The 25,207-nt window shown below is 41.0% G+C and overlaps 1 protein-coding gene across 3 annotated transcripts in view; it reads right to left on the bottom strand.

The window, feature by feature from the left end:
- TMEM108 (transmembrane protein 108) overlaps positions 1–25,207 on the bottom strand; it is a 161,631-nt gene that overhangs the window by 109,556 nt on the left and 26,868 nt on the right. The window contains exon 1 of one of the 3 annotated variants that reach the window (XM_015281752.4): positions 6,254–6,377. The exons of the other annotated variants lie outside the window; for them this stretch is intronic. The gene's annotated coding sequence lies outside the window, so the exon portion shown is untranslated. Of the gene's footprint in view, positions 1–6,253; positions 6,378–25,207 lie in introns of those variants that run through there. 3 annotated transcript variants of the gene reach the window in all.

The following is a 25,207-nucleotide window of genomic DNA, read 5'->3' as shown; positions in this document are numbered from 1 at the left end:
GTCCAGGCTTGCTCAAATCCCAAGAGGTCAAATCCCAAAGCTCTGCACCAAGAGAAGTGTGAAAAACTTCATGCAAAACTTCACATGCAGAGACAAAACTTTGCTATCAGCCACAATGGATGTAAACTGTAAGCCCACAGCAATAAAGTGCGGACAAGAACTGAGTATCAGAAGTGGAAGAAAACCAGGATACAGATGAATAGCATTTCATCAGTTCCAGCTAATATCACTGTCTGAAGATTTTCCCTCCATTCCTCATACACTTTTGCACTGCTGATCACGTGCTATCACAGAAGACAAAATGGTATCATGGTGCAGTGAATTCAAGGTCATAACTACACAGAGTTTCAATCACAGCATCACTGAGATAGGAAAAGACCTCTGAGACCATCAGGTCCAACTGCCAACCCATCACCACCGTGTCCACTGATCCCATCCCTCAGTGCCACACCTACACATTTCCTGAAAATGGGGCAGACTTCAATCTCTTTCCACTCTACGGAAAGAATATAACTTCAACTCAACAGAAACGTGTGGAAAGCAAAGAGGACACAAATCACACGTGTGAAAAGCTCAGTGCACTGCTACTGCAGGCCAGAGAGCTGCTTTCTGCCATAACACATGCTGTGCCTTAAGGTGCAGTCTGACCTGCTATGTATAAAAGCTCATTTATGATTTTACATTTGCCTCTTCATAAAAGGCCTTTGTACATGAGTACCAGTGCAGGGTATGGATTAATGCACGACTGGAGCGCATTCAGTCCTCCCTGCTGTGCTTCACAACACGCCTTGTGCACGTCTGATGGACTGTGACGGATGCTGCGTATCTGAACAGCTCCATGCTGCCATATATTCGGCATACCTCACAATTCTTCAGTACCACAGCATTCTTCTGAATGCCAGCCCACTCTGTTGGGATGGTGCTTGCAGGGAGAGGCATGTGGCTACAACCCAATGGTGCAGGGCACACGCAGCCTCAGGTGTGCTGCAACCTGTGGCAGCTGTGAATCAGTGCACAAGTGAATCACCTTGTAAATTAACAGCTAGCTGCTAAATTCTCTTCTTCTGACAACCTTCAATTACAAAGATTTGCTCTATTCACACCCAAATTAAGTGTAAAAATCTGACTTTCAACTGCTAATTAGCTACGGTGGATATAGTCACATTTCTGTTATGGCAGATTATACTTTGTTAATTGTTATTTACCCCCACTGTCTTGAAACTATCATTTGATATCAAGCAATGTTAATGCTTTTTTTTTTTTTTTGTAAGATTTCAAAGAAGAGTTAAGGCTCAGATGTCTCTTTGGAAAAAAAAGGACACTGTAAAAGGAAAATATCAGGCCCTTGGTAGAATTTGACGTATATCTACTGAAGTCAGCAGAGCCACATTGATTTTTATAGGTACTAGAAAGGTGCCCCAGTATTTCTTACAGGCAAAGCAAGCAGACCCAAAAGAGTTTGTAAGGAGATGCTACCAATGATAGAAGGAGATAGAAAATGGGAGGGAAAAGGGAAAAAAATCCCCTAAAAAATGTAAGCTTTTGATGACCTTTTCCTTGACGGAGGCTTTGGGAGTTAGTTAGCAAACCAGCAACAATAAAAGAGCTGTTTATGTACCTCACTGTGTCACGCAGAAAGTTATTAACATAAGTAGCATCAATGTCTCCTAAATGCTACTTTTCTACCCTGACAAGGTTTGTTGCTTGTTTTGCATATTTAGCCAAGCTTATGCTCAGAACTCCCCTCCCTGTAAGTCAAAGCTCAGTAAACAAGTCTGTTTGCTGTCTTAATCCGTGCTATTTTTTTTTACACTAGTGCTAATTATCAAAATGAACAAGCATTTCAAGGAAATATAAAGAATGGCACTGCATCAATTGCTATCACTGTTAGCATAGGATGGATTTTAATTCGTTTGTTTCTACTGAATTGCAGTTTCATGAGATAAACGTCAAGCTCTTCCATAACTAATGGTTAAGCAGCGATAAACAATTTTACTGCTGTACCATGGTTTTGCAGTGGAAGAAACAGTGTTTCACTTAAAACCAAAGCCTATCCTTACTAATATCATCACCTTGTAGCATGCACTAATTTTTGATCTCAGAAGACTTGATACTATTGCATTGGTGAGTACCTTTAATGCTGGAAAGGCGCTGAGAGAGGAAAATGATCCTTAAGGTTTTATTTTCTTCTTCATGTCAGTGAAACGCAGTAATTCTCCAATTTATTTTCCAAAGTCTACATGTATATTCAGAGGAGCCTGGGGTTAAATTTTGCCCCTTTTGAAGTCTCCAGTGTAATTGCTCCTGACTTTGGGAGAGTCAGATTTTGGCCTTACATAATTTTGGAGTATAAAATACAATTTCTGTTTCCATTGAAATCAATACCAGATCATCTTATAGGTAGGCTTGGGCTTCAAATATGAAGCAGACTATTAAATATACATCATAACAAGGAATACAAGATCATGCCTCTTTTGCTGCTCAGAAGGTATTTGTGTCCCACACTGTCTTCTACACTTTTTACACAGCATTAGATTACTTTTTAGATTCAATCTCCCACGGGTTGAACAAGCAGCTGGATAAGTTAGGTGCATATTCTGGTTAAATCTCATCCCAGATGAATGCAGCTGATAAGCAACTGCTGTGAACCAAACACACACAGTCACAGAATTGCAGGGGTTGGAAGGGACCTCAAGAGATCATTGAGGTCAACACCCCCTCCCCCCCAGCTGAAGCAGATTCCCTGCAATAGGTCACACAGGTAGGCATCCAGACAAGTGTTGAATATCTCTTAAAAAAAAAGACTCCACAACCTCTCTGGGCAATCTGTTCCCATGTTCTATACTGTAAAGAAGTTCTTCCACGTGTTTGTATGAAATTTCCTTTGTTCAAGTTTTAGGCCACTGCTCCTTGTCCTATTGCTACACACCACTGAGAAGAGCCTGGTCTCATCATTTTGCCTCCCACCTCCCTTTAGATATTTATCCCCCCTCAGTCTTCTTTTCCCCAGACTGAACAGACCCAGACTACTCAGCCTTTCCTCATAAGGGAGATGCTCCAGACCCTTTATCATCTCTGTAGCCATCTGCTGGACTCCTTCTAGGAGTCTTTTTCGAACTGGGGAGCCCAGAACTGGACACAATAGTCTAAATGTGGCCTGCCCAGGCAGAGTAGAGGGGCAGGATCACCTTCCCTTGACCTGCTGGCCATGCTCTTTTTAATGCACCCCAGGATATCATCGGCCTTCTTGGCCAAAAGGGCACACTACTGGCTCATGGCCAACCTGCTGTCCACCAAGACACCCAGCTCCTTCTCTGCAGAGCTCCTCTCCAGCACGTTGTACAGTCCAGTGGAGTTCAAAAGCACATTCTTATCCCAAACTCAAATGCTGATGCAGGCCTACTTCTGTTAGCCACTTTTTCTTCTCAGGGGGCTGAACTGAGATGGAAAACAAAAGAAAAAGAAATGTAATGGGGCTGGGACATGCAGTATTTCACCTTCTGCATCAACAGAAGTACGGTGGCTCCAGGTCTGTGCAAGGACTGGTACTCCCAGGTACACCAGGAAAACAGAAATTTCTCCTGTATTTACTCCTTATATAACTCCATAACTATTAAAAAAAGAAGGTCATTGTGCCAGCTACTTAGCAGGAAAGTGTGGAGCACACAGAGCCTTGGATGTATGCCACTGGTTAAGGCACAGCGAGAACTGTCTCTACTCTACTCTCTACTAAGGCACAGCAACAACTGTCTCTACTCCATGGCCAAGGGATATAAACCATGCTCACAATGGGCACCATTAGTCAAATGACTTCCCATCAAGCACTAAGGACGCAAAGCAGAAAACATGACAACAAATAACTGAAAGAACTACTTCAACAGTCTTTGGATTTCTTACACTGACGCAATGTGCCTCAGCCTGTAGCTCCTACTTTCCTTGCTAAACCATGAACATGAGGACAGGATGACTGGGCCTCAGGATAGATATGCAATTAAATATAAGCTCTCAGAACCATTTTTGTAGAGGAAGCTAGGAGGAACAGTTAATAGCACAGCGGAGCCAGGGAGATGATGCAAATAATGCAGCTATTTAACTGCTGATCATAACCTGCTGTGGCATGAAGCTGCTGCTAAAAGGCCCATGTTTCCTGAGCCAGCTGCTCTGTGAGGCAGTTCCCCTTGCCCTCCTCTTGCTAGTTTACTGGCTTTCCCAGTGTCAGCTTCAAAGCTCTCGGAAAGAGAAAAATCCTTCCTGAAGAAGGAAGATTTTCCCATTTTTAAATGCTCACCTCCCACTAGGGGACATTTCAGCTGCCATCCAAGATGGCTTGATTAGACTACCGATGCTTCAGGCAATTCACTGGAATCCTATAATGGGTGCCACTGCTTTGCTGAAGTCACACGGAACTCATTCAACCTTACTCATAATGGTAGGCTTAACAAATCCCAACACTGACTTCCACACCACCAGAACCATGACCCTGGAATGCTCTTTTTCCTATATTCTTCCCAGAAATCAAGTCTTTTATACCTGCAGAGTCATCCTGATGCCTACACGTGTAGCAAGATGAAAAAAATAGTACTGTGCCACTGAACAGAGGATTGGCAGAACAGTTCAACATTCCCATACCCTTCTTCCTGACTTGCATTGATTTGTGTCACAAATTAAATACTGTTCAAAAAAAAAAAGAAAGAAAAGCCCCTGAAACTGTGATTTTAATCTTTCAGCATTGATTAGAAGAGCATGAAGAAAGGGGAAAAAAAAAGAAAACGTTTTCTTTAATACCACTGCAGCTGATTACAATACATAGCACAAGCTCTTTAGGGACATCTCCATTACTTCTTCACCACTCTGAATACTGGGGAGCGTTTTTTCTTTGATGCATGCTCATCTCTCAGAAAAACACAGTAATTTGCAAATTACTTGCTCTTGTCCTGTGAATCTCTGGTTAAGCTGTAATTAGCTCCCCTCTTTTCAGGTACACATGTGCAGCTTTTAACAAGGGAGGCAATGTCAGGTTTTCTAAGCCACTGTTCTGGTGGCTCCAAGCACGTTTTCATGTCCTCTGTTTTGCCATCCATCTTCTAAGACTTCAGAATAAGGAGCACAGGAAATTTCCCAACCATGTCCTGCTAGTGGGAGGGTTTGTTAGAGCCAGTTGATGGCTTTATACCCAGAGCATGACTGCCACCAAGGTGGCAACACCGTCTGATGCTTCCTCGTCACCGCTGGATTACAAGAAACCATATGAACAAACTGATCATTCAGAATCAATAATGGCAACCCAGCTCTTCAAGCATTGGAATAATCAAATTACCCATATCTTACAGCTTCATGGAGCTGAAACAGCACGGCTGTTCTTTCCCGGTACTGCCTGCAATACCCAAGTATTATATCAGGGAATGCTTACCTCATTCATTCCCCTGGCAGACCATCTGACACTGACAAATACAGCTTTCCATGCCAATTACCAACACATGCATATGAGCTAGCAGAATAAAACTAATCACTCCGGCTACTATTCCAGCACATTTCACTGCATAAAACACCATCTGAAGACAGATCCCAAATTTAAAAGCTTAAGTCTTCTACTTAAAGGAAAGATTTTAGTGTTCTCTCACTGTAATAAGTTGAGCCCTCTCAACTCTCAACTGAGTGGAGTTGAAGGAGCTCCCCAAAAGCCAAAACATTCAAAGGAAAGATCATTATTCCAAATGCTCACAGTAAAATAGAAATCTACTCATTCATACAGTCTTACTTAATGAAATACTTTCAAAAGGCATCTATTTCTGGTACTCAGATGATGCTTGCTCCATTCAGCTTTTTACTTCTTACTACAACAAAACCCCAGAAAAGGAACAAACATTTTATTCTCTGTCACTTTTACATGAGTATTTCATGTCATCTCCAAGCTTGACAGTCTGATGGCAAGCAAAATTAGCAAGAATGCTAATCACTCACAACTGCTGATGGCAACCAGCCTTACAAATTTGACAGGAAAAGTCAAAAAGAAGACGAGGTTCAATTATGTTGTTTAAAGGTCCTAGCCAGACAGGGTAACATCTATTAGAAATTATCTTACTGATGCATGAACACAGAAGAAAAGAACTGGCTGACAGTTTGTTTCAGTGCCATGTGGCTAGGAAACCACTCGTGGGGATTATTCCAGACTCAGGAAAATACTCCTTTTCTTAAAACACACATGTACATTAATTTCAATAAAATACACAAGTAGCCAAGACAAAGTCTTTACCAGGTCTGTGCAGCAGGTGATCTGAGATCCTCTAGGTTACTTTTAGACCGGCTGTGGCTTCAGCCCCAAGCTGTAACACCGGCTCAAGATGCTCCATCTTGTAATTAAAGGCTTAATCTCCTCCTACTCATCTGGGCAGTTGTAATGAAATACGCCAGTTACTCCCTACTCTTGTTTTGGAAAAATGCCCAGCAGATTACAACAGCAACAAAATTAAATTACCTATTCTGTACGTCCACTTCACAGCATAATCATACTGCCCTTTACCAGACTTGCCTTAAAGCAAGAGATACTAAAAAAGCTTTCCATATTTTTCAGCAAGTTCCAACGCTTAAGTACTCTGCAGGAAAAATAAAGTCTTGCTCCTGTGCTACCTACTTGCCATAGCACTGCTGGTTCCTTCTCCTCTCCCTTTCTTTGCTTCCTTGCAGCTCAACATACTGCGGGTGTCAGTGATAAAGCTGAGTCACATTTGAGTAGAAACAATGATGAAGAAAAATAAATGAAACAGGTCATAACTGACAAGTGAGTGAGGAGGATGTAAACAGCAGCTGTCTGCTGGCTTCTGAAAACTGTTCAACAGCTCAGCTGAACTCTGAGAACTCCCATATTGCATGCAAATACACACAGTTTTACTGGTCTAGACTGAAAAATTTCAGTCACATCCTGCTGAAGTATCTTTGGCTATGTAAATAAAACAGCAAACCTGCAAATCTGGTCCTTTAAAAATTACCTGAAGCAATGCCTCTGTAAATTTCCACTGCCCTAACACTCCATTTTTTCTGCAACCCTGGTGAGTTGGCTGTGGCCATGCTGTAGTAAAAGTTGTGGTACCTTAGTATTCTAAGGTTAGAACTGCTAAAACAAACCATTCCAAGCATGCTTCTGAAGTGAAAATTCCCTTCCTTTTACACATGCCAGATTTTGTGTGTTCTGGTAGCACTGAAGATTTCTGAACAGAAGAGCGAGAAGAAAATCTGTGCATTCCCAGAGTAAGGAGTACACAGATTAGGCCAAAAATTGGAAAGAATATTGAAAGTTAATCCTGCACATACACAACCTAATTGTAATGGGCTTTCTTGCAATAGCTTCACCAGGAGAATAAGTGAGCTGTACTCTGGCTGGTTCTAAGAAAAGTTGAAAGACAATCTGTTGAATGCTATCCAATAAGGAAGCTAAAATAAAATGGAATAGCTAAGCATAAATGCAATAAACATCTAAGTATTAGCGGTAGGTTTGAGTCTATTTATAGATCAAGCAATAATCTTGATGGCCACTCCATTCTTGTACTCTTTGATAAGGACTAAATTAGATTCTCAATTAGCTTGAGAAAAATATGAAATAAGTCTGTTTCAGTTGTTTTGGATTTGTATTATTATATATTATTATTATTATAATTTCAGAAGCCAGGCTCATCCACATTGTGTTACCACATCCACCTGTGCAAGGAGAACAGGCTTAGGCAAAGCCTTTGCTTCCAGTACTTCAACATGTGGAGGGTGGGGGGCATATGGCATTTGTGCTCTATTACAGAGCTGCTGCTGTGTCACAGCCCTTCCTTGACATCACCACAAGGTGTCAGAAGTGCAGGGATGAGAATAAAATAAAAAAGCAGTATCTCTGTATCCAATACCTCTATTAATGAAGATCCTTCATCCACATACACCATCCCAAGAGCTTCAGTAGGGGTCAAATAAGAAGTTGTTCCAGAGTTTCATCTCCTAACAAACGACTGTTCACAAATGACATCCTAAACCTCTCTTTCCTACTTTTCCCAAAGCCTTTACAAGGCATCATTAGGTAATACAGCTCTTATAGAGCTGAGTCTCACTACTTGATTTTAACCAGCAAACCCTGAGTCTCATCTTTATGTTTACATCTTTGCAGATGCTTTTAGACAATAAGTGTGCCTGACTTAGACAACTCAATTCTTATAAAACCATGAAGATGTGAATACTCTTGGGAGCATCAAGGAGACAACAGCTGATAAGCAGATGACTTGCAAGATACGGAGATCAAAACGACAAAAGAATGGGAATTGCCTTTCCTTTTGTTGGTTTTCATTCCTGTTCAGTCTCCTACAAAACAATTTCTGATGATGTTATTAAAAATCACAGGTTCTTGTAGAAAACTGGCTCAGAATGCCTCAAGGCAGCTATTCTGGCTCTATAGCCAAGGCCAAATTAGCTTGTTACAAAATGGTGGCTTCTACAATCAATAAAAGTGATGGTGGGGCTGATGCAACAAACAGCAGTTCTGGAAAATCTCCCAAGCAAGTCATGTTTAATTTAAGAATTTGGACAGTGAGTTTGACATTTGATTAAATCTGAATTTCCAAATTAAACAATATAAAGAACGTAAAATTAATAACACAACTATATCTTGTCGGTGACATAACAACTCCCAGTGCCTCTCCGGGTGTTGTTAGGCACCAGCAGTTGAAAAGAAACACTGATAAAGCTCAGAGTCAACTCTCCCCAGACTGATTAAATGCAGGTGCTTTCTGCATCTTGTTTTGAGATTCTGCAGGAATCTAGTGTGCAGCACAGCTGAGACTCATTTCACTACTGTTCTGCAGCTCAAGCTCTTTCTAAATTAGCTCACTGATCACTCCAGAAGCAAAGGTGTTCACCTTCAGTTTAGCTTCCTGAGATGCTACTCCAGCTGAATTTTGCATTTATCTCATGAGTAACTATTTAAAAGCGTATGCAAGTGCTCACCCATTCCTACAAGAGTAACATCTAGCAGCAGATGTCTAGCATTTCAGATGATGGTGAGCTCAAGCCAGAGCTGGGGAAGCCAACAGACAGGTGGTCCCACTCCTCTGTGCTGCCAAGTCGGTCCTATTAATGCAATAGGGCTGAAGGCCATCAGTGCAGCAGTCAGAACTTAATCTCCAAATGCGTCTCTGTTCTAAATAAGTCTCACCAGATGGTTACTACTTATCCTTCTGATGGTGTCTGGGCATGTTCCCTCCAAAAAGGCAATGAACCTCTTCTGATGTGGTGGGAAAGGCCAGCTCTATTCCTTTCTCAGGCACACAATCCACTATAAAAAATTTAGAGTGCCAGAAAGAATTGCTCAGCAAATCATTTTTCCATGCTGGGCCAGGAAAAGCTCTACCCAGAAGCAAGGCTGACATTTTGCTTTTGTTATCAGGCAAAAAGAGATCTTCCTGGTGCAAGAAAAATCAACATTGCTGTCTTCATCCATCACCTGCAGCTGCCAAAATACATCTGACTAAACTGCTCACTACAGGGAAGAGATTCAGTGGAGAATGCAAACCAAGGTGGGTCTATTCACGGTCCTACCACTGCTTCTGCAAATGTGTTGCCCAACTGGTACCTAAAGGATGGGTTAGGAATAGATAAAAACACAAAGGGATTTTACTACAGGGAATTTGCTTTTATAACTCTGTTGGACTTCCTGCTGGATTCCTTGTCTCGGTGTGGAAAAACACCTGGACAAGGGCTTAACTTAAAAATTAGCACTTGGGTTTGTTTACTTTCTGAGGGACTTTCCTGAAAGCATTAATTCTGGATTTCAGGCAGCATAGGAACGTAGATAAGCAATCCAGGAGTGTTAGCACTGAATGTGGGTCACATACACATCTTTTGTCCCTGGGCACTCAAACACTTGATTGTGCCTGTTTGCACCCTGGTAACAGGTAAAATATTGCTCTAAGATATCTTGAGAACCTGCAACAACTAAACTTGAGTGCTAGAAAGATATTCCAAGTATGAGGAGGTGCACTGGGTCAAAAAAGAAACAACTCTTGTTCTTAGCTGTTTTGCTAGAATAGCTGTAAATTATGAAGAGTGAAAAAAGAGAAGTCAATTCATTTCTATGATCTTTGTTTACTTTTTGCACATTACCTACTCAGTTGTTTCTCATCTACAAGAAAAATGCTATTTGTTCCTACCATACCAAAGGTATGCATAAACTTTACTCAGAAAACACAAAGAGTGGCTGTCTTTTGATCAGAGCAGTGTATCGAGATAAGAGATTTTGTTTCTGACATTTGGCAAAATGCTTTATTTCTCCACACTTCTGAAAATAGCATTACATTTCTCTTATCCCATGAGAATAGTGATACCCCATCTGAAAAAGAGAGATAATTTCCTTTTTGTTACGTATTGTCTTGCCTGCTTATCCTACAGTCTGCCAGACTGAGACTTCTCCCCACCGTGGGTTTATGTAGCGTCTGTGATACAACAGGGCTCTGAGATACCTGAGCTTTCAGATGCTATTGGAATACTAATATTAGTTCAGCACTCACCACTAACAAGCCTAAATTACTGGGAAAAAGTAATCTGTGACAGGTCCAAATCCAAGTCCTGCTGCTACCAATGAAACTCTTCCTGCTATTAAGATATTAGGATTTAGCCATAAATATGGCAGGTATTATTTTAATGGTCAAGCCTGTAATGCCATCTCAGTAACAAATATAGAGGCAGAGCCTAGTTTTGCAATACATATTTAAGACTAAAGAGACCTAAAACCTTACATGAACAACAAACTCAGGTTTTCCATTACTTAGATCAGAGATCTCCATAACAAAGGCAATTGCAAAGGAGAGACCTTAACTTATCCAACATTAAGATTCAAATTGTTTGGAGTTTGACTATCACTGCTTTTATTCCATTCTGCAAGATAACACAGCCTATGCTTTAATTGGCCAATTACTTACTCCTGATGAGAAACTGGTGAGTGCGCCATGCCTCATACATGAAGCAGGGACTATAATAAGGGATCAAGGGTGTAAGTCTGAATCAGAGCATTATATCAAACATTTGTAAAGCTGGCAGTTTTAATGGGCCTGGAATGATGAATATATTGGCATTCTATTATTTGTCACAAGCTAATAGAAAGATCTATTAAAGTTATATAAATTATTTGTCCAGCATAAACAAATGGAGATCCATATTCATTTTTTTGCCAGCTCCGGGTGGCCACCATCATTTTCTAGGAACCCAGCACACTGAGACAAGGTCACTGATGTCTAAATAAAAACCCTCAAGGATGACTGGTAAATACAGAAATGGAGATTTGACAAGGAAGGAAAAAGCACATTCCAGTTCTGATGTTGCTTCTCTCAGCCCTACCCCACAAGAGACAGTTACTCCACATGTATTTGTTGCCCCACAGGCCTCATACAGGCCCACTGAACAGAGCCAGGCTGCAGGAAGCCCACACTTACCAGAACGTAGCTGCAAAAAGCAGGTGACAAGAAAATGAACAGAAAGGACATAAGAGCATATGTGTCCATGCATGAACAGCTGTATGCTTTATCACGTTCCTCTACGCAACATATTCATCCAATGTGCTGATATTCTTTGCTGCAAAATGCATCTTTTGATCTCGCCCCTCTAAATCCTTTTATTCTCATTTCTGTGCCCATCCAGTTCATCTCCTTAACAGAGATAAGGACATTTTCATTTTTTTTATTGTACATTACCCTGGCTGAACATTTCAGGGTCCATTAGGAGTTCATTGCTCACACAGTTTTGGGGGAAATGATTCAACAGGCTCCTAATGCAGAGCAAGGCAAGGCCTCTTTCTTCATGCCACAGACTGAGTAGCAGACAGTGGTATTCCCACTGCACAGCAGAAGATGTGATCCTTTTTTCTTTTTCTGTTGCCTTCTGACAATGATGGGTTATCTCATACGCGATGCCTGAATGGGAATGCATTATCCTTTCTAAATTCAATGGGAAGGATCTGCAAGGGCAAGCAGTTTTGCTGCTTTATCACCAAAGGGAAATAGAGCACACACTGGGGATCCACAACTGAAACTTAGATGGTATCACTGCTTATCTCCATCGGGCAGGGCATGACATTTAGGACCTTGGATGGAAGAGGAAATATCGTTGGAAGTGATTATGTACAGGAGATATCCCAAGGAAAACTGCTAAAAGAGGAAAGTAGTGGAAGAGCACAAGGGAGACACTGAGCCCTCTAGACAGCTTTACAAGCAATGTCAAGAGAAATGAGTCTTTTAATCAAGCACCTTTGGCTTGCTCAGTGCATGGAGAGAGAAGGCTTGAAAACTCCACACGTGCTAGCTGAGAGCACAATTGGCTAGCTGCCTTGCCAGCTGCCAACACATGTCCTCATTCACTGCACAGGGCAAGTCTCAAGCCTAACAAAGAATACTTCTGCAAACACGTTCAAAGCTCCTTGTCCTTGCTCCAATAGCTCACGCTGACCCTGCTTCACTGCCATCCAGGAAAAAGCATTGAGCTACATGGGTTCAAGTGAACTTGGGTTGTGGTGGGCTTTAATTCTGTTGAATGTGGTTTCTTCTGAACAGTTCAGCAGGCCTTTGAGCAGGCTCTTAATCACAAAAGATCTTGAGACTCAAAGGAATATATGCCAAGTATTTCACTTATGGGATTTCCACACTATCAAACTATTAAGGTGGAGTGGTGTCTAGGGAGGTGGCATTAGAAAATTGCATCTTGGTAGTGCTTTTAAACATTTGTGCTGCTGCTGTGCAGGGTATGAATCTTATTATGCTAGACAGTATTTCTGCATATAAATGAAAGTAGAAAGAAACCACTGAGAGAAATCAATGAGCTAAACTGAAGGTTTTTTCCTTCTTAATCACAGTCCAAATGGATATTTTCTCAAAGTTATTCTTGTATTTCTCACTATTATCCTCAAGCACATGAAGTTTCCTTTGATGGAAGATATCTGCAACCTACTCCATTGGCAAGCCCTGGAAAAACGCATCTGACAAACAAACCCTGGAAAGATGCATCTGTAACATCTTTCAGTGCAAAAGAAAGTAATGTAGCAAGGTATGAGCTCTCACTCAACAGCTACTTCCTGACATTTTGATGGCTTCTTGCAAGGTGACTTGCTTGCAGGCACGCCAGAAAGGATGCCCAGTCTTGTCAGGTCTTGTAAACAAAACAAGACTGGAACTGGTCAGCATGTGGATAGAAAGCTAGATTTTGCAGGAGATGATGCTGGGAATTCAATAGATGGCAGTCTTACATCAGAGTCAGTACTGAGCTGACAGACCAGTGCGATACCGAGGGCAGTTTGCTGCTGGAAGTGCTGTATATCTTACAGGAGGTGCAAAAGGAAGGCACCAGGCTGAGAAAGCCCAGCAGTGCTGTTTGGTAGATCAGGAGCAACTGTTCATTTTTCACTGGGAAATGGCATTTTGCCACTTTCAAAGGCGTACTCTTATGAAACCACAGCATGCTCTTTCAACACTATCTCCCATTCTAGAGATTGCTCAGGTTACTGATTTTTTTTTAAATATTTTTGTAAGACCAGTATCTTACTGCACCAGACTCTGTATAATACACTGTATACAGTGTCAGATGGGCACCTGATCTAGTGCAAGGAGGATGGAACTAGATGAGCTTTAAGGTCACTTCCAATCCAAACCATTCTGTGATACTATGATTCTATGCCACAAGACTGACTGAGAAGTGTGGATTTCTGATTTCTAGTTTGAATAGTACAGTACACATCACCTAGCTAAGAGACAGTTAAGCTAGGAATTTGACCATGTAATCAGAGGGGAGAGAGGCAGAAGAATTTCAATTATATCCCTGCAAGATTAATCCTATTCACCAGACTGGGAAAAAGTATGCATTCCTGAAAAGCTGGGAGATAAAAAGCTTTGTCTTCTGCTATGTCATGCACACTTCAGCCAGCTAGCAGAGCTGAACTGGTGTTAGCCAGGAGCTGTTTGGATCAACAGCAATATTCTATACCTAACCTTTAATGCAAGAAGAAGAGTTATTCTGAGGATCTTGTCTCTTCACTTGTCCTATCTTCACTGACCAAACAGCATGTTTAATCAAAGATTCAAGGCACCTGCCCTTGTAGGCAATACACTAATTTCAGTTCTCTATTCCTGAACACAAGATGTTGTCCCACTGAAGCTACTAAAAACCAAGGAGAGGAGCTTTGTTATTTAAAATATTCTATGCAAAAAAAAAACCAAAAAAAAACCAAAAACCCACCCATATTACAGCCACATCATAGAATGGCTTGGGTTGGAAGGGACCTCAAGGATCATTGAGCTCCAACTCCCCTGCCACAGCAGGGCCACCAACCTCTATGTTTAATACCAGACCAGGCTTCCCAGGGCTCCATCCAACCTGGCCTTGAACACCTTCAGGGATGGGGCATCCACAATCTCTGTGGGCAGCTGATCCAGCACCTCACAGTAAAGAACTTCAAAAAAAGTAGTTGTTAAGAGTGAGCTCCCCCACATGAAGCTGTCATTGAGCCAAATGATCAAAATGCAATGCTGAAGTATCTCATGGGCAATAATCATCACTAGGGGAACAGAAGTCTAAAGAAGGTGTCACACATAGGTCTATGAAATACAGTGTGGTCATTTATTTTCCTGCACTGAACACAGAATTACCCCTTTCTTTTAGGATGACACCGACATCATGTAATCTCACACCACTTTTTCCCTGCTGAAGCAAGAAATCAGGTGTTGATGCATGTAGTCACCACATTCATAAATATTCTTGTGAACAATTAAAATACATCTAGAGCATTTGGGGAAAACGTGTATGAGTATACCATATTTGCTTACTCTGGACATGTATTTGTATGCTTATATGCACAGCATTTTACTTTTAAAAAAAATTGTATGCTTGATTAGATTTTTTCCATGTTTTTCCTCAACACAGAAAGGTAATATTCCACACTGCTCTTTATGCACAAATTATTTTGCCTCATTTGCAGAAAACAAGGTGACTTTTAAATAGTAAAACAGAAAAGGAAACCAAGCAATGAGCAATGATCAATGGAAACAATCTGAAAAGAGGTAAACAAATATATTTAAGAACAACCCTATCAAGAAAAGCAAATTACTGTGTCAATCCTTTGAAAAATTGCATTACGCATTCCACCACAGGCCTGATTTAGTGTACAAAGCAATCAACTACTCTTTAGTACCTGACGAAGAGAGAACTGTAGCCAGAGGAGAAAAGGTCTCAGGAAAGAGTTTTGTAAAGTTGTCTCCTGCTCTTTTGTTATCAAGTTATGACATTCTCAATAAATCAGTGGCACAAAATTCTGAAAACCTGGAAAAAATGTGAAATACTAATAAAATAATATGAAAAATACTAGCTAATGGTGCTGTTCAGTAAATAGTGTATGACTGGTGGGGGGAAATAGTCAAGATGTACAGAAAACAGTATTCTTGTTCGCCTGCGTAGCTACATGCCAATCACACATGCATATGATTAGGTAAGGACACAGCAGCACTGACATTTTAAATATGCTTTAGTGATCATTACAAACTTGTGAATCCCAGCTTTGTCTCTGGCAATGATTCTGTGATGCTTTTGACAAGTCACTACATGTTTAACTGACTGTATGTGGAGTTAATGTTACTTACCTATCTTAGGGAAAGCTTAGGTTTCCTAACTACATAATGGAACTTAAGTGTTGCCATCAAAAAACCCTTTAACTGAAAAAAAAATCCCAACATGACATACATTTCATGGAGTTTCAAACATTTGTATTGATTCATTTCTTAAAGATAGAAAATGTTTAACCATTAGAGGGAGAAAAGAGGCAGAAAGCAACATGCTTCTCAATCGTTCCTTTTCAGTGTAATGTACTGATACGACTATTACAGTGTAGAGCGCATGAGAGGGCCACTGAAATATCTTGAGACTTGAAATATCTATCGCTGTACATACAATTCAGTAAGCTTCCCATCCAGAATAAGAACAAAAAGCCCTCTACCTAGGTTTTCTCATAAAACAGAAAGCTTCTGTCCTGTGCCAATTCAGATTTCCTACTTGTGAATGAGCTACTGTTCACTCTCTCCTACTTTCAGCCAGGAATAAGGATTCAGTGATATTCCTCTCCTGCCTTCACTATAAACCAACCTTGGTGCCCTAGCTGCCTTCAACAAGAAATTTGACTAACAAAGAAGCTATTTCTCATCTATTTCACATAATGAAGCACAAATGAAGGACCTAGAAATGTTTTGTTCCTCCATATTGCTACTGCTTGTCACAGTTAAGCTTTTCAGCAGCACTTCATTTGCCCTCTACCCATTTCTGCACAGTCACTTTACCATCAGCCAGCCCTGGAAGGGCAGGAACTCATGGCTACTAAAAGGAAGGAATTCAATGTCTGAATGCACAGATGTGCTCTGCTCAGGCTGAGGTGTCTCACAGGCATGAAGGCTCCAGACAACCAAATACAAAACTGTGCTGTCTTGTAACAAATAATACACAGTTGCAGATATATTCCATAACCATAAGTGGTATCTCAAAACAACTGTTCATTCTGAAATTAAAAAAAACACCAGCAAATTTGTTTGGAAACAGCACTGGGATTTCCAGTAGAAATTAGCTGGAAAGAATTTCGTGAGTTTCCACTATGACAAAAGTTTATCTCAAAGGATCTTTATAACTTCTTTCTGTATACTCAGTCTTAATTCCCAGTTTTGGCTAGAAATATTTCCAAAGGGAATACCTTGAGTACACTCACTTCAGACAGATTTTTGTTGGGCTCATCCTGACTTTTTAATATAAATTCAGACCAACTACTATCGTACCTCACTCAGTCAAGTCTGACTCTGTTCTCATCCTTTATTTTTACTTAACACTATTATATTTATCAAGCCATTACCATAGCCCTAATATTGAGAAACAGCTTCATATAGACTGACTACAAGAGATGGCCACCTCAGTGCAACATCACAGTTTCTAATTCCTTCTACAGTTTACATATTTGGGGAAAATCCATCTTAAAAGCCAGTGAGAAGGGTTTACAAGCAGATTAAAGGATAAAACTGCCAACCACACTAAAATATGTAGTCAATACACTGTTAACCACAAATCTATAACTGCTTTATTGATAAAAAACTGCTTAAGCTCCAGTTTGTTCAGATTGCTGCTTTCAGATTCTTAGTGACATGAGCAGCAAAACAAGGAAAAGAAATTCAGCTGTATTCAGAAGAGCAGTGCTGGCTCACAGTCAAATCTGTGTAATTTATTTTCAAATTCCTCTGCTGATTTTCAAAGCAGTTAAAGGAAACTAGAATGGAATCTCCCCGTTAAGTTTCCTTCAGCACAACTACTCATGGAAAGTATTTTGACTGGAGTTCTGTAGCACTTGCTGTTTAAAAGACCCATTCACCCTCTTGCCTACAAGTGGGTGCTCATGAGACTCCCACCGATGACCAGCTGAAGCTCAAGCCCAAAGCCAAATAACTCTGCTGAAAAGCTAATCTACTTACAGAGGCTGGAGAATCTCCATCTGCAGAGGGCTGCAAGACTCAGCAGGGCAAAGCCACAGTTACCTTGACCCAGTGCTGGCAGTAATCCCCACTGAGCTGAAGGCTGGATGAGACCCCTTCCTACTACAGCTTATACATTTCCCCATCTTTGCATTTAGCAGGTGACTAAAACACAAAGAATTTCTTGTGAAACTGCTTTCTAGAACACTACTCACCCAGAGGAGATTCTTCAGTGAAAATGTAAAATGAGAAAATTTTATGATGGTATGCTGGAATTCACTACCAGCCAGCACCTTCAGAAGGATCTTATCTTGTGAAAATAGAAGAAAGTATGTTAAAAAAAAAATCACAGGTACCTCCCTCATCACAAGCTCTTTCTCTGCCCAAAGGTAACTGAATGAAGAAATAGGCTAATTTGCAAAAAACCTTCTGACTCTTAGTTCACATACGCAAACTATGGAGGCTATAGGACAAGCCTGCCCCAATAGTACTGTAACATACCTTTTTTCTTTAAAGGCACACTGAGAGAAGTCTGGGCTCACGAGAACCCTTCATTCAATATCAGAGTCAAATAAGAATAGAAAACAATACAGTAAAAAAAGCCCTGTAACAATGTACTAAACGTATATGCTAAAAAATAACAAGCATCTCAAATGCATGGAAACAAAGGTAAAGCAAATTATTCAGCATATTAGTATCTCCTAAAGATCTAGACTATTAATGCTTCCTAATCCAGCCTTATAGAACCAAACATTCATTAGGAAAACAGTCTACAAGTATTTATGAACGTGATCACTTCAGTCTCTAGACAAACGCATACATTTGTACCTAAACGTCAATTTATACCTGAAATCTCCCCCAGTTGCACAGATAGTTTGAGAAAGCATCAGCTTTGTACCAGCCAGCCCCATCTCCTGGAACTTGGTCTTCGCTGTTATCACACCCCATGTGAGCAAAAGCAAATAAAACCAACTAAAAAAACTGCGCTTATAAATGGTTATCATTGAGTATGCAAATATTATTGTTGAAGATATGTACAACACTAAGCATAAATCAAGCTAACAGCAGATAGAGACTTTGATTTGTCTCTGGAGTACAATCCACTTAAAGAGTCATTGCTAGAAGGTAACAGTTGTGCCAAGTAGCATTTGATATCTAAATAATTGATTTAAAGTCTTGTTTGTTGATGGCTGACCATAAAAGCACTTTGCCTGCTGTAACAGTACAAAACAGAGCAGACGTGCAAGAAAGGTCTCATGAGCAATCACATTTTTACCCTGCAAGTCAAAACCTGATGCCTAAATGCTTTTCATTTGAAGAAGCCAGAATAAAAGCATTTTGTTTTCCAGTTTCCAGCCACTTGTTAAAATAACCCACCTTGGGAGCTTTTGTCTTGGTTTAATCAGCTCCTGCCTATAAACACATACATCATAGCAGAGACGAGCCGTTTCCATTTTTCCTCCATTTGCTCAGCCCTCCTTAGGTATCTTCCAACAGAGGTGAGGCTACCTTGAAAACAAATTTAAGCCTCCTGACAGTAAACTTACTTGACTTTGATCTCTGCTGTAGAACCACATAGAAAAAGAGCTATCCAAAGACAGATCATAGATTATTTCCTAGCTGAGGACTCTTCCTCCTGTGCTCTATCCCCAGGAACTGCAAGCACTGGATTATGGTGACAGCACTAAGAATTATGTTTCCACCTCTGCTCCTGGCTAGTAGTATTACAGCAGATGCATTCTTTGCATTTCAAGTTTGATTTCAGGCTGTGAATGCCACAGAGCTGCTGGGGCACTTTGCTAAGTCAGCTCAAAGAAGGAAGGTGGCTTTAGGAGGGATTTAACACTCCTAGCAAGAAGCAGTCTAAATTTTTATGTAATATATATTTCAAGCACAGTCCAGATGGGACAAAATTTGATAAGCCTGAAAACAGGTTACTTTCTACCTTCAGTCATATTCATGCAAGTCTTGTTTTTCTAGTTTTAATGAAGATGAAATAGCCTCAATCAGCAATGCTGTCTGAAAGATGAAGTTTCCACAAGCATGTCTTACGAACACCTTGAGAAACGTTCATGCATTGGTTACAACAAAATCTTTTACACAAAGAACAGTTTAGCTGTGCATGCTGAAGACTGTGCTCTCCATTCATGGGCACTCTGATGTGGTGTACTTATTACATTGCGAGTTTTTGCTTTCATGCAAACAGGATTGTATTTTCTCCAATAAGCCAGCTGTGTCTATACCTGGATACATGTGCTCCCAAGCTACAGGACCTGTATATACCACCTCATCTTTTGAGGGAGGGCTGTAGTGACAAACTCTCCATTTAAAGTTTTGGTTTAATCTAAGAAGCAGCATTGACTGCAGTCAGGTTAGTCACTCCCTCTCATGTACCACATTGCTAAATAGTCACACAAGAGGCTCTCACAGCTTGCTGTTTTCATAGGCTTTCTCCTAAACCTCCATGTTTGTAAGATGTTTCATTAAAATATAATATTTGGCTTCAAGTCAAACTTGGCTCCAACTCCGCACAAAAGATTTTTACCCCATTATTTACTTAAGTAGAGTTTCTGGGCTCCTCCATTCTTCGCTCTTCACTTCTTTCCCAGTGCAGATGCGTGCTCTGGGTTACTTTGCTATCAGTGCAGCCTCCCAAACAAACAATCTTCCATAAATGAGTTAGCGTGCTGGCAGGTAATGCTTTGAAAAGTTTATTATAAGGATCTGGAACAGACTTGTGACCAAAGGAAGACTTAGTATCATGCAGAATAATTTTTAGTAGCAGACTTGGATGCCACTGTGTGGTCATTTAACCTTAAAGTTGCTCTGCAAGTCTATGATTTTAGCATACAAAAAACTTTAAAATTCCCTTTAGATTTCAGAGGATTTCTCATAATTTATTGGAAATGTACAAAAGGAAAACTACTGAAGGGTAGAGCTCTACAGTCCATTACCCACCTTCACTGATTTTCTCAACAGTACATGCTTTCCAACTTCAGCTGGCATTTTACACAATGTATTCTAATACACTGACTTCTCATGCCACAGCTGTTTTCCTTTGGACTTCATTCATAGTTGTCCCTTATTTTTCTTGTAAGAAATGCAACTAGAGCTAGTGTAATATTTACTCTTGCCATCTTAGTTCATACAGTCTGATTGCTGGTTCCCACCCCCCCACCCTGCCCAAAAGGATTTCATTTCTCGGTTGGCCACAAAGTTGAAATCATACTTTTTATCTGCATCTCTCATGATTGTTTACTGTACATTAAAATAAAAAGTGACTGAGCTCTACACTGCCTTGGTGCAGCCTCATCTTGAGGTATCATGTACAGTTTTGGGTGTCACAGTACAAACAAGGCATAAAACTATTACAGAGTGTACAAAGATGGAGAAGGGTCTGGAGGACAAGGTGTGTGAGGAGTAGCTGAGGTCCCTTGGTTTGCTCAGCCCAGAGCAGAGGAGATGAGGGGAGGCCTCATGGAGGCTGCAGCTCCTCACAGGGAGAGACACTGGGTTTGGGAGGAGCTATCTGGAGCCAGGACTGGACTCTATGCTCCACATGAGTCCCTTCTGACACAGGGTATTCTATGATTCCAAGAGAAAAGTAAGGTTAATGAAGAAGTCTGCTTTTCCTCAAGCATGTAACAAGCCTTCTATAACTGTGATTTAGTACCACTGCAGAGCATTTGCTGATAGTTTCAACAGGCAGAAAGCATCTCTGTTTCCCATGAATGTGTACAAAGTGTGCTTACATTCCACAGGTGCCTCTTCCCTTTTCTTTCCCATCCTCAGTCCCAAACTATAGCATTAAGTGCTAAGCTTTAAAGCAAACCCACTTGGAGTGTGTAGTTTTAAGTGAGCACTGAACAAAAGCTGTCATAAACATCACTGCACTGGGGCTCCTGGACTCCAGTAAATAATTGTAATGAGTTCGCTATCAATCAAACATGCCCCCCTTGTCAGAAATAAAGCCTGCTTTTTGACTTTTAAGAATAGCTATTAATGTCAATCATGATTCTAAGTCAACCACACCAGGAGGGCAAAGGCTGAATCTTGAAAATTATAAGTATGACATGACAGATGGTAATAGGATGCCTTTGTTATTCATGCAGCAACAGCTACTCTACTGCTAGGGTATACAAGCAGAAACATAAGCAAGGCTTTAGGTCAACACTTCATATAGAGATGAGACAAATATAGTAGTGAAAGGCTCTTTGTTGTACAGGCTCTAATCCTGGCACTCCCACAAAAATGCAGCCTGCATTTCAGATAACCATCACATACATACTACTAAAAAACCACAATTTTACCTATATGCTCTGTATGTATATTCCCAAAATAGCCTTGGTAGGAAACAACTACCCCCTGCTAAAAATCTGTCTACATGGGCAATTAGCACTAGCTGTGTCAGTGTAAAATGCACTGTGTGCAAGTAACAGCAGCTTTGTTATCAAGACATCCCCAGTCATTACTACCAGCAGTAGCTGGTACAGGATTATGTAGGTTGCTCCAAGAGTAATGTCTCCTATTTAATCCCATGCAACCTACAACAGATATAAAAACCACAGTAACGCTATTTGATAGAGCAAATTATCAGCTACAAAACACTGTTTTTCAACTTAGTTGCCACCTTTAGCTATGCAGCCATCCAGGATGTGGCTTGCCTTTCACACTGCTGTCACCACTACCAAAAGGCACCACCTACTGCTTCACTGTGCTGACATCCATGGTTTGGTCTCCATAAATGTTCAGTAAACATCAGTAAGTGTCAATGGGTGCCATTTTTTCCACATGGAGGAATTCAATCCCACTTCCTTGCTTTATATGCACCATTCTGTCAGACTGCCCCTCTGCTGTCACACAACAACAAAACATAGAGTATTGGTGGGAAGGTTCAACCTCTACTGCCATACCACTAACATCCGTCTCTGATGTCATGGGCCAACATAATAAAATGGGAGGCAGTCCTTATATATGAGGTATGTCACAAAACACCTGCTCTTCGAGCATGAGTTTTGCCCCACAGCCTTTACCTCCGCTGACAACTGGACTTCCAGTACTGCTTTGCACTTCACCTTTGAAGACTTCACTGGTCACTCTGCACCCAGGTGGTCACATGGTCACCATATGGCTCTCCTCTTAAGTCCTCCTCTTTCAGCACATGAGAAGTCAAAACATTTTTTCCTTCTACCCTTAGTACTTTATCTACAAAGCTTATCTCTGTACTGAATAGGCTTCTTTAAAGGGTCAAGCATCAGAGGTTTCCCAGCCTTAGGAGCAAAAACAAGCATGTTTCAGAAGCAGCAACAAACAGATGACCAAGCAGGATACTGGGCAGTGTATTCGTAAGGCATGAAGCTTGTAAGGCATTCAAGAGAAGAAACACACCTTAAAAAAAATCATTGTAGCTGCATGACTTCTGACAGAGTAATCATATACATTTGTTCTGTCACAGACTACTGTACATCTACAAAGAAAAAGAAAGGGAGGGCCAATGGCTCTTTTCAAGTGGATACAGAGCAAACAGATGGTCTTGCCACTGAACTGTCTACTGAAGACATCACCAGAAGTCACCAAGGAGCAGCATCCCTTTCTCTGCTGTGAGCCAACAGCTGCCCCCAAGAAAAGCACACAGGTCAGGCAGCACTGCCAATGAGAACAGCACACATTGTGTTTATCCTCCCAAAGACAATATGCCTGGTGATATACAAGTGGCATTTCCTCTTGTTCTCCATCTCACATGGTGTGAATGTACTCCAAAATAATGTTTGGTTTCAATCCTGAACCCCCACCTCAGTCTTACAGCTCCAGAAGAATTCCAAACAGGCAAAGGAAATATTTAATAGCCTTTGTCACCATGCTACTAGCCACTGAGTTGCCCTGCATTGAGATAACTTTTTTTTTCCACTGTTCATGCTTTTGGTATTTGGTGCTTCCAGTTTGCCCATCAATCATAGCTGTGATCTTTGCAAACAACAGTACCTATCTAAAAAATTGCTAATGGAGCAGTCTCTGCATTACTCCACAGATGAAAAAAATCAGCCTACTCAGGCCTTTATGCATAGTTCTTTTTACAGTTCAAAGATCTGCAGCACTGACACTGCACAGCCAAGAATTTCCCCTCCACCTGTCACAGCCCTTCCCCCCAGCCAGGCAGACACAGCTATGAAGTACTTCCACTCCTCTGCCTTGACACAGCCACTCACTGAGTCACCTCCAGGGATGCCAAAAGGAGTTCTGTAGGCTCTCAAAGTCCCTCCTAGCAATCAGTGAGGCTCTCTGCCTTGATCTCGTAGATCTTGTGCAGAACACAGCACAGACTTATAATTCCAGGCAGGCATTGCTCAGTTGTCTGAACTTTGCAATTAGTGTCCATCATATACTCTTCTCATCCTCAAAGGCTGCATGACAACACTGTAGTGCTTACATGATAAATAAACAGCTCTGCAGCATCCACATGTACACAATATTGCTCACTAGTGATAGGTACCAGCAAGCAAAGCTTCCCAGAATGAGAGGTGGAACACAGAGCTCATTAAAGCAAGAAGTCTGTAAACAATTTGCTCCTCCTCAGGCAAACTGGGTGACAACACACACAATTTGACTTCCCACCTGTTTATCATCTTCAGCTTTCCAAGTAAGCCCACGCCAGGCCTGCAAAAAAGTCAGCAAGAGACCGTATGTTGCATTTAGGAACTGCAAAGCCCCTGGGGGAGGATATACAAGAGGATAAAGAATGGGTTTTTCCTATACACATCCAAACGGACTGGAGAGTTCCCTGCAGTCAAGGATCTCAAACTTCAAGCTGATCAGCCGTACTTTAAAGATCAAAGCCTGTAACAACAGACAACCCCGCTACGGTAACTCCATGTCCAAGTTTCCTTCTTTGTGTCTTTTAATGCTTGAAAAGCTGTACAGACAGGAAAAAAAGATAAGTTCCACCTATTTGTCTGGAAACTTTCTAAAGTTGAATAGCCTGGTCACAAAGGACTAGCTGATATCAGAGCACAAATGGCAGCTGTAGGTGCCCATAAAAATGGCCTAAGACCTTCTCCATGGAGCATACATACCAAAGTTCACTATGTTCAATTTGCCTAGAAACAAACTTTTCTTACATCAAATGCAAGTCTTCACACTTCCTTCCCATGAAGTTCTGACTTAGGCAGTCTTGCGAGAGAGGAGCTATAAGAAGTGTTCAAATTTGATCTGATAACTTTAACCTACTAGTGATTTTTATTATTTTTAATATCTAAAGATAAACACCCAACTTAATTTAGTGTTAAATGTTGCTTTGGATGCAGAGAAGGAAAAGAGTGGGAAAGGGGGGGGGAGGTGACAAGCTTGGTAACACAGTTCCTGTGCATTTCATATGAGCAGTAAGGGTCATCAATAAAAGCTGTAGCCATCATAAAACACTCTAACATTATAAATGTGACAGCCATGCTGAGACAGGGCTGGTGGGGTTTTAACTGCACAATGAAATATGACATTTCCCCATGCTTTATGCCAGTTAACTGTGGCAGGGCCATATTCAACGTGTGCCGATCTGTTTGGTTGCAATAAAAACAACACTTTAGATCTTCATTATTTAAATTTTACAGTGGAATCATTCAGAGTTGCAATAGTGTTTAAGATGTGCAGCTGGGCTATGACTGTCATTGTGGGATTTTCCATTTCCCCTTGGAAAAATGCTGTGTGAGGACATTGCT

Source organism: Gallus gallus, chromosome 2 (genome assembly GCF_016699485.2).
Source record: "Gallus gallus isolate bGalGal1 chromosome 2, bGalGal1.mat.broiler.GRCg7b, whole genome shotgun sequence".
NCBI classification, from domain to species: Eukaryota; Metazoa; Chordata; class Aves; order Galliformes; family Phasianidae; genus Gallus; species Gallus gallus.
This window is presented reverse-complemented; position numbering and strand designations above follow the sequence as displayed.